At 35.9% G+C, this 18,609-nt stretch overlaps 1 pseudogene; it reads right to left on the bottom strand.

The window, feature by feature from the left end:
* Positions 1-16,532: 16,532 nt before the first annotated feature.
* LOC122127813 lies at positions 16,533-16,633 on the bottom strand (annotated as a pseudogene).
* Between the last annotated feature and the right edge of the window lie 1,976 nt (positions 16,634-18,609).

Raw genomic sequence — 18,609 nt, 5'->3', positions numbered from 1 at the left:
CAGAGAAATGAGTTTTATTTTTATTGTTTCTTAGATACTAAAGAGGAGCTTAATTCATTTGCTCTTCTTATTGACGATTAATTTACATATGTTTTTTAAAGAAATAACTTGTTCAGGAAAAAAATTATATGTAATAAGAAGATATAAAAGTAGTTAAGACTCAGGATCATTGTCGAGTTAACATTGAAGCATTAACAAATATGTGCCCTCTATTGGTTGGATATGTTTTCACTTCTTTCATAGAATTATGAAAGGTCATCTGTTGATATTAACCCGTTTATTCTTGCTTTACTTTAGCCACTAACGTTTTCCATGTCAAATGTTTAGAAACCTTTATTGATCCAATGTCATGAATTTTTACATTTACATATTATCGGTTTTTATATCTCACATTTAGTTTGATAATCATTTTTTATTTTAAATTTTTGTATAAAGTTTAAGGTAGTAATCCAAGAACATTCTTTAAATCTAGAGAAGCAATACTGCCAATACACCTTTTTAAAATTCTATTTTTATTTGATAAAGTTCATGGCATCCTTTTAAAAATCTTTTGACCATAAAACTAAGAATTTATTTTTGATAAATCTGTTACATTCTTCTCTGTGTCTGTTCTTATAGTAGAGCTATTTTGTCCTCACTACTAAACATGGTAATAAGATTCAAATCTAGTATGAGGGCTCAAGCTACACCATTTTAAAAGATTGTTCTGAATGATCTGTATTCCTTGAACTTACATGCGAGTTTATTGAGCAGGTTGACCAATATCCAATAACACAGTTATCTAGATGTTTGATAGTCACTCATATTTTGCACCTTGTGAAAACACAAGGCCCCAGATATTATATATAGAAAAATGTCTTTAGGGAATGCTTGAAGCCACTAAAATTAATTTAGGAATGAGTTAAAATTTAGATAATGCTACAGTATAATAAAGCTGAATGATAATGACTTGAGAGCTGTACTACAGAGGAGAGTGAGAGGGGACAGAATGATGGACCATATAGGAGCTGTATGCCATTAGTATTTTGTTTCAAAAGACAGAAAGACTACAGAGAATCGAAGCAGGAAAATAATCAACGTGTCCTGAAACAAGTTTCTTTTTAATCCACCTAATATGTGAGCTGAGAGTCAGAAAAGATTGGAAAAATAAAATAGAAAATAAAGCATTGTATAGACCTCTTACAATGTAAAGTAATTATAATAGGAATATGATAATTATTTTCCAAAGAAATAGAGAAAGAATAAGTAAAGTCTAATGGCAAAATGAAGAGAGAAAAGAAGGAAATAAAAACCTTTATCAATAACAAACACAAGTGTTTGAAAGTGGAAAGGCAGTAGAAATATTCTAAATAACATTAAAATTTGCTAACGTGGATAGAATATGGATCACATTTTATCATATATAATTTTGAAAAATCACTAGTAATGAAAATTTAAAAGTCATAATTTAAAACACTACATTGCAACTAGACAGTATAGTGCAGTGGAAAAACCTTGGCCTAGCATATGTGAAACCATGGATCTGACCCCCCCAACATTACAAAGTACACACAAAGCACACACACACACACACACAACCACACACAAACACACACACACACACACACCACGTACACACATTTGGAATATTGATATTATCATATTAAACAGAGGAAATTATCACAAATAGTAAAAGAAGGTTAATATATGAAATAATAATATTGCTCATACCTTTTAAAAGTTTAGGAGAAATAAAAGACAATACACTTGGATTCTTATAGATTAAGTAAAATGAAAATTAAGAAATAGAACAGATGAGAACCTTTGCAAACAAGTTTTAAATAATAAACATTTTGAAACATGTATCGTTTTATTTTGACAAAAGATTGAGGTTACTGGTGTTTTAACTCAAGATTTAGAATATGATATCCAGGTGCGCGCTCCATATCTCGCTATCGATGGCTATATCTCTAATCATTTCACTATGGATATTTTTAGAATAAGGTCTCATAGATTCCCAGGCTCTCCTGAATTACAAACCTATTTGCAGTTCCTCCTATAGGTAGAAAATGAAGCCACAAATCACCATGCCCAGCTCAAACTTTTTTAAATTCAAGTACAAGAAAGTAAATTTTCAAAAAGTGACCAGGTAATGAAGCCTTTCTTAATAAAGTATGTACTTCTTGAAAATACAGTTAGTATTTGTTACCTGGAAAAATATGTTTAGAACTATAAGAAAATAAATTTATTTAAATTCACCAACCATATAACATTAAGAAAATAATTTTATATATTCACATGTTAAATATTTTAAAAGCAAAATATATGTGTCTGATTAATTTACATGTGTGAAAATCATGCAAAATTAAATTAATTAATCCTACAGCTCTGAAAAAAGAATTACCCTAATGAAACAAAAAAAAAAGTAATTAAGTTCATAATTTGAAATTTAGAAAATAAAATGAAGTGTACTCTTTAGGTGACAAGTAAATGTAAACCTTCTGTATATCAATTTTATAATAAAAATGCATGAACAAAGAAAGAAAAAGTACCCATTGACCGATAGCAATTGCAAAAGCATCAGTAGTTGTATGAGTAAACAAAAAAAATCGATGAAGGGGATAACAAGGTTCCTTCCATAAGGAATGTACTCATTATCTTACTTATGAAAATGTAACCCCTAAGTAAATTATCTTTACAATAAAATTAAATTAAAATAAAAAATAAACCAAATAATATACCAATTAAGAATTCTTACATGGAATTCTATGCCTCCATCAGAAAGAATGACATTGCCCCATTTTTTAGGAAATGGAAACACTTGAAAAAAATTATATTAAGTTAAGTAAGCCAGGCCCAAAGAAACATAGGTTCCATGGTTTCCCTTATTTGCAATAACTAGTATTTGTCTGAGTCAAGTAGGAGAGGTCAGATAAGTTGATGTTAGGTGAAATGAACCCCAAGATAAGTATTCAATTTTTTTTTCTTTCATGCGATTATTTCTAACATATTTATAAGATTTTTTTTTGTTGTTTTATATGTCCCTCCCCCACGGTATAACCCCTGCTTTCACTGTATTTGCTGTTGGTATAAATTTGGAGGGGAAGGGAAAAAACAAATCGCTTAAATAGGGATACAGGTGGGCCCATTGCAACAATGAGATGTACAAGAGGTTATGTCGAAAAACAAACTTTACAACTTTGACTGTGGAGGGGCGGAGGATTGGGTAGGGGGGAAGAGGAGGGGATGGGGAGGGATGGGAAGTGGAAACAAAGGAGGAGGCAACAATGCTTGATAAGGAAGGCACTCATTATCTTGCCCATTTATTTGTAACTCCTCTGTACAATATTTTAACAATAAAAAAAAGAACTCTTAGAAGCCATTGGTTAAAAACTTAGTAAAGAACTGCCCCAAGTACCCAAGGAATATATTTTGATGATACAATTTAAATACTTAAACTTCAACAGAGAAGCAAAAAAGTTTAAAAACGGTTACACAGTAAAGTAATAATTCAGAATATATTACTATAATAATCATTGGACGAATTTTTAGTGGTAGTCAAATATGTAAGAAATCAGGCAATTTGCCATTCGTTTGCACTTTAGAAGTGAGACAGAATTTTCTAGCTCCTTTTAAATATATTATAAGTTTAACGAAGAAACTATTCTGTCACATTATATGATAATCAGATAAAGATTATATTAGAGCAAAGAACAGATTCTACTATGTTTTTGGATGTTAAGGTATTTACTTATTTTGGTGGGGATTTCAATTTGGTGTATTGTTCTTGCTAGGCTGGCATCATATCAGTTGTTAATTTTAGGATAGGGGTTCCCTTTCCACAAGAACATGCACCTGATCTGTCCTTTTAGCCTTCCCATCATCAAAGGCATTAGAGTTGCACTATCTACCATGGCTGCCCTTGATCCTGCCGTCCTTCCAATTTTAGTCTCTAGATAGTGCAGGATGGTGGAAATGATCCAATGCACCCAGCTATAGATTAAGGAAGTCCACTAAAATGTGGCCTGGGTTCTGTTCTCAAGCCTCCTAAGTAGTTAAGAGTACATTTGGGAGCCCTGGTGCCAAGCAGTAAATATTTTTAAACAATTAGACATATATGACTTAGACTTGTGATTACCTCAGGAAAAGTATAAAACAGCTGTGAAGCATAGAGGACAGGCAGCATTTTAACTAGCTACTCAGAGACTGAATCAGCTTAGCTAGCTACTTGGGAGTCTGAGATCTGAAGACCACTGTTCAAAGCCAGTCCAATCATGACAATACATGTGATTATCTCCAAATACCATAAGTGGAGTAGTGGTTCAAGTGGTAGACCACTATCTTTGACCACAGAAGCTTTGGGATAGTGTCTAGGCACTATCAAGCCTCAGCAATGAATAATGCATACATGAGCAATGCACATGCGTGTGTGTGTACACGCACAGGTGTGCACGCACACACACACACACACACACACACACACACACAAATGAGTATTTCAATGCAGAGTTCTTTATTTTTTTACCTTGCTGTACTCTATTTCCCTGTATTAGTCCACCAATTAACAAAGTCAGCTAAGCACCTATTTACATACAACTCAACATGTTTCTCTAAAGTCTACTCTCTTTGGAAGCCTGCTTTTATTTGACATAAAAGTAAATTATTCAGGAGGTCAAGTAATCTCCCTCAACTCTGTAGTGTTACCTGATTTTTTAGGCTCTCCCTAGCAATATGATTCTGTGAAATCCTGCATCAAGCAGCGTATTTCATTCACGAGAAGGGAAGCCTCTGTCAAGTAATAGGTTTTTCTCCTCCTGGCAAGCATCTGAGTTTTATTATATTGGTATAATTCATGATAAGTCTGTGAATGCCAAAGACTGCTGTGAAAATAAAAAGACCCTTCTCAGTGATTAGCATTTGTATACCATTCATAGATATGAAGATGTTTAAATATTACTGAAATTGCTTTGGAATAAAGTTCACCTTGACTATCTTGAGAAAGAAGAATTGGTTTCTCAGCACTTTTGGTAAGAACTTGAGTGAAAGAAACCAAAGGAAAAGTGAGGAACCACTGAATACATATATTCAAATGAAACATACCAACCCAAGAAAACACAAATTAATTCAGTACTCAAGAACCTTCAGGAAATGCAAAGATTTATTTTAAAAAATCAACTATGATAAGCTTATGAAAAACCTGAGTATATGGGAGTCTACTGTTGTGAGGATAGTGGTTAAAGCCCATACTGGACAGAAAGATCTGTACACAATGCCAGACACCTGTTATTCTAAATTCCAGGAAGAATAACATCAAGTGGACTGAGACCATGATCATACATAAGTAGGAAGCCAGATTCTTTCTGAAAATTAATCTGGATAATTTAAGGCTGGGGGCATGACAAATTGGTAAGAACACCCATTTAGGAGACACAAGACACTAAATTCAAACTCTAATTTTATGGATGTTAAAGAAAAAAGCTATGACTTCAAAGAATTGGAATAATTGTAAGGTTTGAATATTTGTGTGGAGAAAAATCCATTAGAGAGATAGAGTGAACCCATGTTGCAATGCTTTCTACTTAAGTGATAATGTTATGTGGTACTCCAGACATAACAGAGTTACCTTGCAAAGGTAACTGTGCATGGATGTGCATTTGGGTGATGAAAATACTCTATTTACACAGGTATTAATTAAATAGATTTTTTTGGTAGATTGTAGTTTTTGAGATAAGAGCATGGGTGATATCCCTGAGCATTTTCTCCACATTTGACCACTTAATTTATTTTTAATTAATTAATTAGTTAATTAATTAATTAGTTTGATGCTAATGCTAGAGCTTGAAGTCAGGGACTGGCTCTGTCCCAGAATTTGTTATTTTTTTGTTTTAATTTTCTCAAGGCTAGCATTTCACTGCTTGTACCATAGCTCCATTTCTAGCTTTTGCTTGTTACTTTCAAATCAAAATCTCATGGACTTTTTTTTCTTGGTCTGGTTTCAAACCACAATTCTCAGATTTCTTCTTTCTGATTATCTAGGATTAAAGCCATGATCCACCAGTGTGGCTTCTACTTTTTCCTCTACACTTATTTAATGCACATATTTAGATAATAATGTAAAACAGAGTATAGAAGAAAGATGTACAATCATGATATTTTCCTGTCACAAATTCAAGTGAGTAATGTAAATTTCTTCCTAAGACCATACAAAAAAATACCATAATATAGTGTAAGAGAACTCACTATTGAACAGATGAGCTTTAAGAGCTTTCTAATAGATTCATTATTTATTGTTACTCAACATTAGGAAAAATGTATAATGGAGTAAGTAAAATAGAAGTCCTTTGGAAGACTACTTAAATTCCTTTTATTTAAAAAGACACTTGTTTTCATCTAAAAAAAATAGGCCTGTCTATTGTCTTCATGTGATTTTGATGATTGAAGATGCTCAATGAAAAGTCAAAATGGATTAGTAGTCCTTTGTTATCAATTCTGACTTTTTCTTTTTGGAGAATATAATGATCAAAGCAATAGTTCAGAATCAGCAAGCAAGAGTTCAGAATCATGCTTCCAATGCAAGTGGGTCACCAGTAAGTAATCCTCAATACCAGTTTCCACAAAGTTTTCTCACAGATACAATCGGCCTGCCTTTTCTAGCTGCTTTCCTAGTCTATACCTATTCCTTCATTGTACAGGAAAAGTGTGATTCAACTAATTTCAGTGAGATCTGTTACTAGTACTATCAAGGATTTAGATTCTTATGTAGGCTATTAAAAAGGTATTTACTAATTTCAACTAAATACATAAATTCTATTTCCATCTTTTTTAAAACAAATTTCTGCTTGTTCTAAAATTGATCAGAGGCATGGATTTTGTGGATAGCTCATCTCTCTCTTTCATGGCTCTCATAGATAATATGATTGCTCCATAATTATCCTAATTTATATTGTTTTATATTTTGGGTTGAATCATTTCACTTTCTGCACTGCCATTTCCCAAATCATTTATATAGGAGGCATTATTTCACAATTTCTCATTCCTAGAATAAGTTGCACATGAAGACACCACTGGTCCTCATTTTGTCTGTACCTTTGAATATGGAGGAACATCTTTCCTCTGCTCTCCATTTATTCCCTAATCTCCAGTTAGAATAATTTCGAATAGTAAAAAATGGAAAAAGAAAATAAACCATGGTGAAAAAACATACGCAGAAAATTCACCAGGTATTTCTGACCAGTTCAACCAACATGAACTATTAGGGAAATACATGGACACCTCATTTCCACTGGCACTCAAAGTATCTGGTTAGACAATTCTGATGAAGATGAGGAACAAGATGAAAAAGTGAGGAATGGTAACAATTACAAGAAAAAAAATGGAGAAAGATCCAAGCAAATTTCTTCTTTGTGCTGCTGAAAATAACCAGCTTACTACAGTGCAGAGAATACTTTCCAAAAAGGCCACTAATGTGAATACTAGGGATGATGATGAGTATACCTCTCTTTATTGGGAAGCCTACAGTGGACACTTGGACATTGTCCGTGAGTTGGTGGCTCAAGGGTCACATGCAATAACTGTAGATGGCTGAACACCCCTGCATATTGCATATACGTGTAATAATACCAGAGTGGCTTCTTTCTTCTTCATGATTCAGATACCAGTGCCCAAAGTAAAGCTTCTTGACCCCCTTGCATCTTGCTGCTGGAAATTGAGATAGCAAAAATACACTGGAACTGTTGAACCAATATGTCAAACCAGGTCTGAAGAACCACTTGGAAAAAACTGCATTTGATATTACCAAAAGGATAAGTATGTATCACTACTTCTTTGAAGTTGTGGAAGGCTGTATAACTTGTTCTCCTAAATCCTAATGATTCGGTTAATTTTCTTAGATTTCAAAAATGTCATTAATCCCTTTGTGTCAATACAACATATTTTCACAATCCAAATAACAACAATAACTTATAGTAACAATTCACGGATTCTGTGGAGTACTTCAAAGTGAATTGCCTGCTTTTGATGTCAAAATGTATTCAAGAGTTTTTGTATACATCTATAATGATTTATGCAGAGTTTGTGATTTTGTTTTTTTTTTAATTTAATTTAATTTTATTTGTGAGCATACTGTACAGAGAGGTTACATTTACATGGGCAGGATAATGCATACATTTCTTACCAAGCATTGAAGCCTCCTCCTTTGTTTACCCTTCACATCCCTTCCCAGCCCCCCCCCCCTTCAATCACAATCTTTCCCCTCACAACCCCATCCGCACGGACTTTGTAAAGCTTGTTTTGGACATGACAAATTGTACTTCTCATTGTTGCAACAAGTCCACCTGTATCCTTAAATGACTTGTTTTTCCCCCTCTCCTCCACAAGTTATACTGACATCAAATATAGTGAAAGCGGGGGTTACACTGTGGGGGAGGGACATATAAAGCAACAAAGAAATAATATTATAAATGCGTTAGAAACACATGCATGAATGAAACAAAAACCTTAAAATACATATTTGAGGGTTCGTTTTCCTAACATCACATTCTCTGATTTTTCCGCTTGACTCATACCTATACTAGATATTGCAAATAAGAGAAACCATGGGACCTATGTTTCTTTGGGCCTGGCTTACTTCACTTAATATAATTTTTTCCAAGTTTTTCCATTTCCTAACAAATGGGGCAATGTCATTCTTTCTGATGGAGGCATAGAATTCCATTGTGTATATGTACCACATTTTCTTGACCCAATAATCTACTGAGGGACATCTGGGATGGTTCCCTATCTTAGCTATGGTAAATAATGCTGCAATAAACATAGTTATGCTGGTAGCTTTAGTGTGGTCTTGTTTGTAAACATTTGGGTAAATGCCCAAAAGTGGGATTACTGGGTCATAGGGGAGCTCTATGTGAAGTCTTTTGAGGAACCTCCATACTGCTTTCCAAAGTGGTTGAACAAGTTTACATTTCCACCAACAATGAAGTAAGGTTCCCTTCTTTCAACATCCCCTCCAGTATCTGTTGTTAGAGTTCTTGATTTTTGCCACTCTAACTGGGGTGAGGTGGTATCTCAATGTTGTTTTGATTTGCATTTCTTTTATGGCTAGGGATGTTGAGCATTTCTTCATGTGTCTATTGGCCATTCTTCGTTCTTCTTCAGAGAAGTTTCTGTTTAAGTCATTCGACCACTTATTTATTGGGCAGTTTTTTCTTTGAGGATTTGTTTTTGGGGGATTTAATTTTTTGGGTTCCAAGTATATTTTAGATATAAGAACCTTGTCCATTGTATGGCTAGTGAAGATCTTCTCCCAATACATGGGCTTTCTATTGATCTTGCTAGCTATGTCCTTTGCCATGCAGAAGCTCTGCAACTTTATGCAATCCCATTTGTCCAAACTTTCTTTGATTTGTTGTATTTCTGGGTCTCTATTAAGAAAATTTCGGCCTGAACCAAGGAGACCTAGGGTTTCTCCTATTCCATTCTGTAATATTTTCAGAGTGTCTGCTTTGACTTCGAGGTATTTGATCCATTTGGAGTTGATTCTGGTGCAGGGTGATATATAAGGATCTAGCTTTAGTTTTCTACAAGTAGTTAACCAATTTGGCCAGCACCATTTACTGAAGAGGCTGTCTTTCTTCCATTCTATTGTTTTAGCTCCGTTATCGAAGATTAGATGGCTATAGGTCTATAGGTTCATTTCTGGGTTTTCAATTCTATTCAATTAGTACTGAGGTCTGTTCTTATGACAATACCAATCTGTTTTGATTACTATGGCTTTATAGTACAGTTTGAAATTTGGTATTCATATTCCTCCAGCAGTGTTCTTTCCATTGAGGAGCATTTTTGCTATTCAGGGTCTTTTATTGTTCCATATGAATTTTTGGATTGCCTCTTCTATTTCCTTGAAGAATGAGGTTGGAATTTTGATAGGTATCGTGTTGAATTTGTAGATAGCCTTGGGAAATATTGCCATTTTCAGGATGTTAATCATTCCAACCCAGGAACATGGGGGGTTAATTTTATACCCTGCTACTTTACCAAAGTTTTGAATCAGCTTGAGTAATTTGGGAGTGGTGTCTATGAGATTTTTTAAATACAAGATCATGTCGTCTGCAAGGAGGGAGAGTTTTATTTCTTCTTTCCCTATTTGGATCCTCTTTATGTCTGCATCTTGTCTTATTGCTGTAGCTAAGCATTCTAATACTAGATTGAAGAGAAGTGGAGAGAGTGGACATCCTTGGCTTGTTCCTGAGTTAAGAGGAAATGGCTATAGTTTTTCACCATTAATTATAATGGTGGCTGTAGGTTTGTCATATACAGCCTTTATTGTATTTAGGAATGTTCCATGGATTCCTAGTTTTTCCAAAACCTTCATCATAAAGGGGTGTTGGATCTTGTAGAATGCTTTTTCTGCATATATTGAGATAACCATGTGGTTCTTATTCTTGGTCCTGTTGATGTGATGAAGAATATTAATTGATTTGCGTATATTGAACCAGCTTTGCATCCCTGAAATGAATCCTGTTTCATTGTGGTATATGATTTTTTGGATGAATTGTTGAAGTCGATTGGCCAAAATGTTGTTGAGAAGTTTTGCATCAATGTTCATCAAGAAATGGGTCTGTAGTTCTCTTTCTTTGATGAGTCCCTGCCTGGTTTTGGGATGAGGGTTATGATGGCTTCATAGAATGTGTTCGGTAGTGAGTTTTCTCTTTCAATTTCATTGAAGAGTTGGAGGAGTATTGGTGTGAGCTCTGCTCTGAAGGCCTTGTAGAATTACGCTGTAAAACCATCTCGTCCTGGACATTTTTAGCTGGAAGTTCTCTTATTGCTGTTTCTATTTCAACGCTTGATATGGGCCTGTTAAGATGGATTAACTCATCTTGTTTTAGTTTTGGCATGTAAATATTTGCTAGGAAAAGGTCCATTTCTGTCAAGTTCTCAAACTTATTATTATAAAATGTTGAGAAGTATTCCCTTATAATGTTCTGAATCTTGGTTGTTTCCGTGGTGATGTTTCCATTCTCATCTCTGAGTTTATTTATTTGGGTGTGTTCTCTTCTTTTTTTTATAAGATTTGCTAAGGGTCTGTCAATTTTTTTAATTTTTTCGAAGAACCAACTCTTTGTTTTGTTGATTCTTTCTAGAGTTTTTTTGGATTCTAATTCATTTAATTCTGATTTAATTTTAATTATTTCTTTCCATCTACTGGATTGGTGTTTATCTTGCTGCTCTTTTCCAAGGAGGTTTAGATGTGTCATTAAATTGTTGGTTTCAGATCTCTCCAATTTGTTGATGTAGGAGCTCAGAGGTATAAACTTGCCTCTAAGTACTGCTTTTGCTGTGTCCCAGAGGAGCTGGTAATTTGTGTGTTCATATTTGTTGCATAGCATGAACATTTGAATTTCCTTTCTAATCTCTTCCATGACCCACTCTTGATTCAGCAGTGTGTTGTTCAGCCTCCATGTGATACCCTACTTTCTTTTTTTTTTTTTCATCCGGTTGTGGGGCCTGATCTCTGGGCCTGAGCACTGTCCCTCAGCTCTTCCGCTCAAGGCTAGTGCCCTACCACTTGAGCCACAGCGCCACTTCCAGCTTTTTTATTTTGCTTATGTGGTGCTGAGGAATCGAACCCAGGGTCTCATGCAAGCAAGGCAAGTGCTCTACCACTGAGACAACTTCCCAGCCCTGATAGGGCTTTCTTTGGTGGCTTTTGGTGTTGAGTTCTAATTTTATTCTCTTGTGGTCAGAGAGAATGCAAGGTATAACTTCAATGTTTCTGAATTTAGACAGGTTTGCTTTGTGGCCTAAAATGTGGTCTATTTTAGAAAATGTTCCATGTGCTGCTGAGAAAAATGTGTATTCTGATGCTGCTGGGAGAAATGTTCGGTAGATATCTGTTAAATCTAGTTGATCTGTGCAGCTGTTTAGATCTGCGGTTTCTCTGTTGAGTTTTTGCGGAGTTGATCTATCTAGTGGGGAGAGTGGTGTGTTAAAATCCCCAACAATTAATGTCTTTGGATTTATATGGGATTTGAGGGAAAGAGTGTTTCTTGGATAAATTTGTGTGCTCCGTTGTTTATCGAATAGATATTTTGAATTGTAATATCCTCCTGAAAGAGAGATCCCTTAATTAGTATGTAGCGACCTTCTTTATCTCCTCTCACGAATTTGAATTTGAAGTCTATTTTATCTGATATTAGGATTGCAACTCCCGCCTGTTTGTGGTGTCCGTTTGCTTGGTAGATTTTGTTCCAACCTGTAACATTGAATATGTGTTTCTTTTTACGGGCAAGATGTGACTCCTGAAGGCAGGAGATAGAAGGGTCTTCTTTTTTAATACAACTAGACAGTCTATGTCGCTTAATTGGAGAGTTCAGTCCATTAACGTTAAGAGAAAGGACTGAGAGCTATTTGGGAGTTCCTGCCATGTAATCCACCTTCTTGGGGCCTGTGAAAACTGGGTTTTTCCTATGGTTCTTAGATTCTCAGTTTATGTGCAGTTTCTTTGTCTTTATTTTGGTCTTGTTGGTTTTCTATGTGTAGGACATCTTTAAGAATCTTTTGTAGGCCTGGTTTGGTGGAGATGTATTCTTTCAATTTTTCTTTGCTATGGAAGGTTTTTATTTGGCCTTCAGTTATGAAGGAGAGTTTCGCTGGGTACAGTATTCTTGGTTGATTGTTGTTTGTTTTTAGGGCATGGCATACATCATTCCAGGCTCTTCTTGCTTTGATTTTCTCTGCTGAGAAATCTGAGGTGATTCTAATTGGTTTCCTTTTATAGGTTATTAAGCTTTTCTCCTTGACAGATTTAAGGATCTTTTCCTTGGTCTGAGTTGATCCTGTGTGGATTATAATGTGATAGTGGGATGTCCTATTCTGGTCTGGTCTGTTTGGAGTTCTAAAAGCTTCTTGTATCTGAATAGGCCTATCTTTTTGCATGTTTGGGAAGTTCTCTGCTAGGATCCTGTTAAATAAATTTCCTAGGCCATTAACTTCTGTTTCTAGGTGCTCCTCTACACCCATTATCCTTAGATTAGGTCTTCTGATGGTGTCTTCCAACTTTTGGTTAGATCTATCATTTTTCTTGCACTTGTCTTGATTGGTTGTATGTTCTTTTTCTATAATATCTAGGCTGTCTTCAATCCCTGAGATTCGATTTTCTGCATGGTCTAACCTGCTGTGAAGACTTTCTACTCTGTTTTTTATCTCTTTTCCTTCTAATTGGTCAGCTTTAAGGCTTCAAAATCTTTGTTGAAGATTTGTTTTAGATCTTGTATGAACTTCTTTTCTTCCTCAATTTGATGTTCAGTGTTTATTCTCAAATCACTTAGTTGATTCGTTATGGTTTCTTTGGACTCCCATTCCTTCTGTTGGGTTCCATTCAGCATTCCTTTTGTGGTCTCCCTGACTTTCTGCAGCTCTTTGTTAATAGATTCCATGAATGCCTTTAGTGATCTTTATGTATTCTCATCCTGCTCTCTCAATTCCTGTATTACTCTTTGATTAGCTTCCTCCCATTTGTGGGATTCCTGTAGTTCTCTTTGAGTGTTCTCAAGCTGCTCATGCAAATCCTGTATCAGTTTTTGAGTAGCTTCCTCACGCTTATGATATTCCTATATAAACTTTTGGATTGCCTCCTCTCTCTCCCTATCTCGCTCATACATAGTCCTTTGTATGCTTTCAATCTTTTGATTTATCATGTTTGCCAGCAGTGTTTGTGGAGCTATTTGGGAATTCTCCTCTGGATTATTCATTATCTTTTCTGTCCCCTGATTATCAAGATTGGGACTTGGGATACCCGGATTTCCCATTTTTCTAGTGTTTTTCCGGCTTACTCTGTCCATTTGAGATGAAAATAGCACCAGTTTTGTGCTATAACACTATCTTAAGGCAAGCATTAACCCAAGTCTGAATTTGCACAGTCAATAGTCTACAGATACTATCTAGTTCAACAGATACATCTATTGAACATCAAAGAACTATAGGTTATTGAGCTACGAACTGCAAAGAAGAATTTGGAAGACCAGAAATTATTAGGTCTAGGGAGAAATGTGGGTAAAAAATAGGAATAGATTGATGTGGGGAGGCTCAGGGAGAGTTAACTAAGTCCTAATCTCAAAGCAGGAAATAGGTTGGGTAGGATGAAAGTAGAGAGAGAGAAAAAAGAAGAAAGGGAACGGGAAAAGAAAAGAGACTAGAAAAAATAGAAAGGTAAAAATTAATAAAATTATGTAGAATCGATAACAATCTATTTAGATAAGAATGTGAATTTATTGAGAGAAGAGGAGGGATATAAAGGAGATGTGAAAAACTTAAAAATAAAAATGCTTAAAATATTATATAGGTATAAAGAGGTAGTACTGCTATTAAGGAATTTAAGTCTTAGAGGTTTTGACTTGAGTAATAAATTTGTGGATTAAGTGTGTACACAATGGGGGATAGGGTCTAATAGTGAACAACGGGTTTATCTGAGGATGTGCAGAACAAAAAATAAGTCACATAAAGAAGAACGAAAGAGAGGAGAAGATGAAAAGGATAAGAAATGAAGGAGAAAAAGATCAGAAGTTCAGTAGAGCTAAACAAAAACATAATTGAAAAAGAAAAAAAGAGAAAGAAAACCAAAAAAGAAAGAAAAACGCACACTCATGTATTCCTAAAATAAAAATTATAAGAGGAAAAAGGTTCTGGAAAACAATTTTTTTTTCAAAAAAGGCAAAAATTAAAGATTAAAAAACAGTTGTTTTATAAGTTACCAAAAATAAAAAATAAACGAAGAAGAAGAAGAAGAAGAAGGAGGAGGAGGAGGAGGAGGAGGAGGAGGAGGAGGAGGAGGAGGAGGAGGAGGAGGAGGAGGAGGAGGAGGAGGAGGAGGAGGAGGAGGAGGAGGAGGAGGAGGAGGAGGAGAAGAAGAAGAAGAAGAAGAAGAAGAAGAAGAAGAAGAAGAAGAAGAAGAAAAAGAAGAAGAAGAAGAAGAAGAAGTAGAAGAAGAGAAAAAAAAAGTCTTTGATTTTTTTGGGAGGAGTGGAAAAAATCCTGTATCTCCCTTGTGACTGTAACCAGCCTCTTGCTGGAGTCTCTGGTCTGCTTGTGGTCCTGTGGCTTGGTTGGTTTCTTAAGTCAGTTGGTTTGAACAGGCAGAAAAATGCTCTGCTTTACCCAGGATTTGGCGATCCCCCTCCCAGGCTAGTTCATTGGGAGGCAGATCTGCTTTGAGTATCACAAAGGAGGGGGACGCAGTGATGAGGCTAGGTTCTGGGTAGAGTTGAGGCCTTTCAACAATCAGTAGCTTTTCCGGGGCTAGTTTGTGAAAACCTCACAGAGCCCAGCCAGGAACCATTCTCAGGGTTTCTGTTTACTGATTTTCAATTGATTGAAAATTGATTGCTAGAGGGAGGGTCAGCCTCTGGCTCTGAATACCCAGTGAAGAAACCCACTCCTAGGGCTGGCACCCAAGCTGGGTGACTTTTCCCTGGGTGGAGCTGAGTCTGGCAGGTCACGCCGCCATTACGTTCTTGTGACCTGCTAAATGAGTCATTTTATTCCAAGGCCTGAGTTGGAGCTAGCAGTTCCTCTGAGCTTTGTCGGTATCCAAGATGGAGATCTCCGGTGCTAGGGCAGGGAAGGGTGGCCTTCCCTCCTCTGCTCCCTGAGAAGGAGTGAGGACATCAGGCTTATACTCATGCCGATGTCTTGGTTCCTGGGTCGTCTCTGGTCTGTGAACTGCAGGATGAATATGTCTGCTCCTTGTTGGTTCTTGCTGGTGTTGAGTAGAAATCGCTTGCCCGTTGCATCTGGCTCCTTCATCCTGGACTCTCTGTTGCTCAGGTATGGCTCCTGCGCTCGCCTGCCGCCGCCACAGCCGCCGCAGTGGCGGCGGCAGCTGGCAAGAGCTCAGAAGTGTCTCCTTGCCTGGGTTTCCCTCTCTGTCCTAACTCTCTGTCCTGTGATGGCACACTTGGTGTAATTCTCTGGCTTAGGACTGTTCACTGGAACTCTAAAACTGCTTTCTATGGGAGAGCTTACTTAGACTCCAGCTTCTCCTCCACCATCTTCCCGGAACTCCCCAGAGTTTGTGATTTTGTTAATCAGAAATAATTTTAACTTATCTGTTGAAATGAGTTGTATAGAAACTAAAGATATTTCCGGTGTTTGTCTGAAAAAGTATATTTTAAAATAATCTATATTCTATGTTTGTATAGCGTCCATAATCTATTTTATTCTCTCCTAGATATAATACATTGAATTCTACATTGTTTTATAACATATAGGTTCATTAATGTGTCCTTTCAGATTGCATTCCATATAGAAACAGTTTAAGATTCCTTTTTTTTCCCCTAGGTCTTTTTGTATTATATTTCTTTGGGATGAAACGACAATGTTGTCTAATTTCAAAAGTTGTGTAAAGGTTATGCTATGTAAAGTCCCTTCTAAGGTGAAAATTTAATACATTGATGTCAAAGTAACTTTTAATTATATGAATTATGTGTATTGTTACACTTGTAATTTTGTAATCAACTTTTTAATAGCTGTTTTTCATTTCTTGCATCTGAAGAATGAAAAACTTTGAATACTTCACAAATTTTCATATCATCCTTGTACAAGTGCCATGTTAATCTCTGTATTGTTGTAATTTTGGTATACCAGCTGCTGAAGAATGTAGTACCCTGTAGATTTAAGTATTTAATGATGAAATATTTATACAGGCTTATATGCTTAGGTGCCTATTTGTAACAAGGAAACGTTATTGTTCCTAAAAATGCTATTAATCTTATTTCCCTAAAATTCTGTGATTAGTTGAAAAAATATGTTGTTCAGTTGATTGCTCACATTTGCAATTTTTTGTCAATGACTATTTGAAGTATTTTTCATTTAGAATTTGATCATACTTTCAAGTATTTATAGCTAAGTCCAAAGGAGATGGCTTTTTCAAGTACTTATTTATCCAACTGTGCTAGCTCTGTGGAGCCAATGGATTCAAAGTAAGCCTTGTTTAAGAGGTACTTCTAAACATATGCAGCTGAAATTTTCCCAAATGAGGTCTTACTGGCACAAATGTCTACCTGACCCTTTACCCTTCTTCCATGTAGGAACAGACCAACCAGAATATCTTACTCTGACAGCATAGATTGTATTACTGGAACAAAACTAATCTTAGTTACAAGGGATCATAGAGAGATGAACAGTTCAGCCAGAACTGTTCATACTAGAAGGTATTTTATCAAAATATGATTGTTTATGATACCTACCATTTCAAAAGTAGCTAAAGCCAAGAAAGTGAAAAATTGTTCATATGCATGATTACCTAATGTCTTGGCCTGTCTACCTTCCAACCAGGCAGGAACTTAACACTACTGCCATTTTATCACCAAATATTTTCATAGTTGCAAGAGAAGTCCATATATTTCTCTTCATTATTAGGCTTTAAATTGGTAATGTTTTTTATTATTTTTATTTTTATTATTATTTTTATTGTGAACATAATGTACAGAGGGTACAAGGGCAAGATAATGAGTACATTTCTTATCAAGCATTGCAGCCTCCTCCTTTGTTTACCCTTCACATACTTTCCCAGCCTCCCCCCGGCCCCCACCCAATCCTCTCCCCCCACCAAAATTGTAAAGTTCGTTTTCGACATGACAACTTGTACTTCTCGTTGTTGCAACGGGTCCAACAGTATCCTTAAACGACTTGTTTTTCCCCTTCTCCTTCACAAATTATACCGACATCAAATATAGTGAAAGCAGGGGTTATAATGTAGGGGAGGGACAAACAAAGAGATAATCTTATATGTGCGTTAGAAACAAATGTATGAAAGAAAAAAAAACACTTAAATACGTATCTAAAGGTTTATTTTCCTAACATCACATTATCTGACCTTTTCTGCTTGACTCATACATATACTAGATATTGCAAATAAGAGAAACCATGGGAGCTATGTTTCTTTGGGCTTGACTTACTTCACTTAATATAATTTTTTCCAAGCCTTTCCATTTCCTAACAAACGGGGCAATGTCATTCTTTCTGATGGAGGCATAAAATTCCATTGTGTATATATACCACATTTTCTTGATCCATTCATCTACTGAGGGGCATCTGGGTTGGTTCCGTATCTTAGCTATGGTAAATAATTCTGCAATAAACATAGGTCTGCTGGTAGCTATAGTGTGGTCTTGTTTTTAAACATTTGGGTAAATGCCCAAAAGTGGGATTACTGGGTCATAGGGGAGCTCTATGTGAAGTTTTTTAGAACATCCATACTGCTTTCCAAAGTGGTTGAACAAGTTTACATTTCCACCAACAATGCAGTAAGTTTCCCTTCTGTTCACATCCCCTCCAGCATCTGTTGTTATTAGAGTTCTTCATTTTGCCATTCTAACTGGGATGAGGTGGTATCTCAATGTTGTTTTGATTTGCATTATCACCTGCACCAGAATCAACTCCAAATGGATCAAAGACCTTGGAGTCAAAGCAGACACTCTGAAAACATTACAGGATGGAAGAAGAGAAATCCTAGGTCTCCTTGGTACAGGCCGAAATTTTCTTAATAGAGACCCGGAAACACAACAAATCAAAGAAAGGTTGGACAAATGGGATTGGATGAAGTTGCAGAGCTTCTGCATGGCAAAGGACATA

Source organism: Dipodomys spectabilis, unplaced genomic scaffold (assembly GCF_019054845.1).
Source record: "Dipodomys spectabilis isolate Male_0828 unplaced genomic scaffold, ASM1905484v1 ptg000312l, whole genome shotgun sequence".
Taxonomy (NCBI): domain Eukaryota; kingdom Metazoa; phylum Chordata; class Mammalia; order Rodentia; family Heteromyidae; genus Dipodomys; species Dipodomys spectabilis.
The sequence above is the reverse complement of the archived record's forward strand: the minus strand, read 5'-3'. Positions and strand labels throughout refer to the sequence as shown.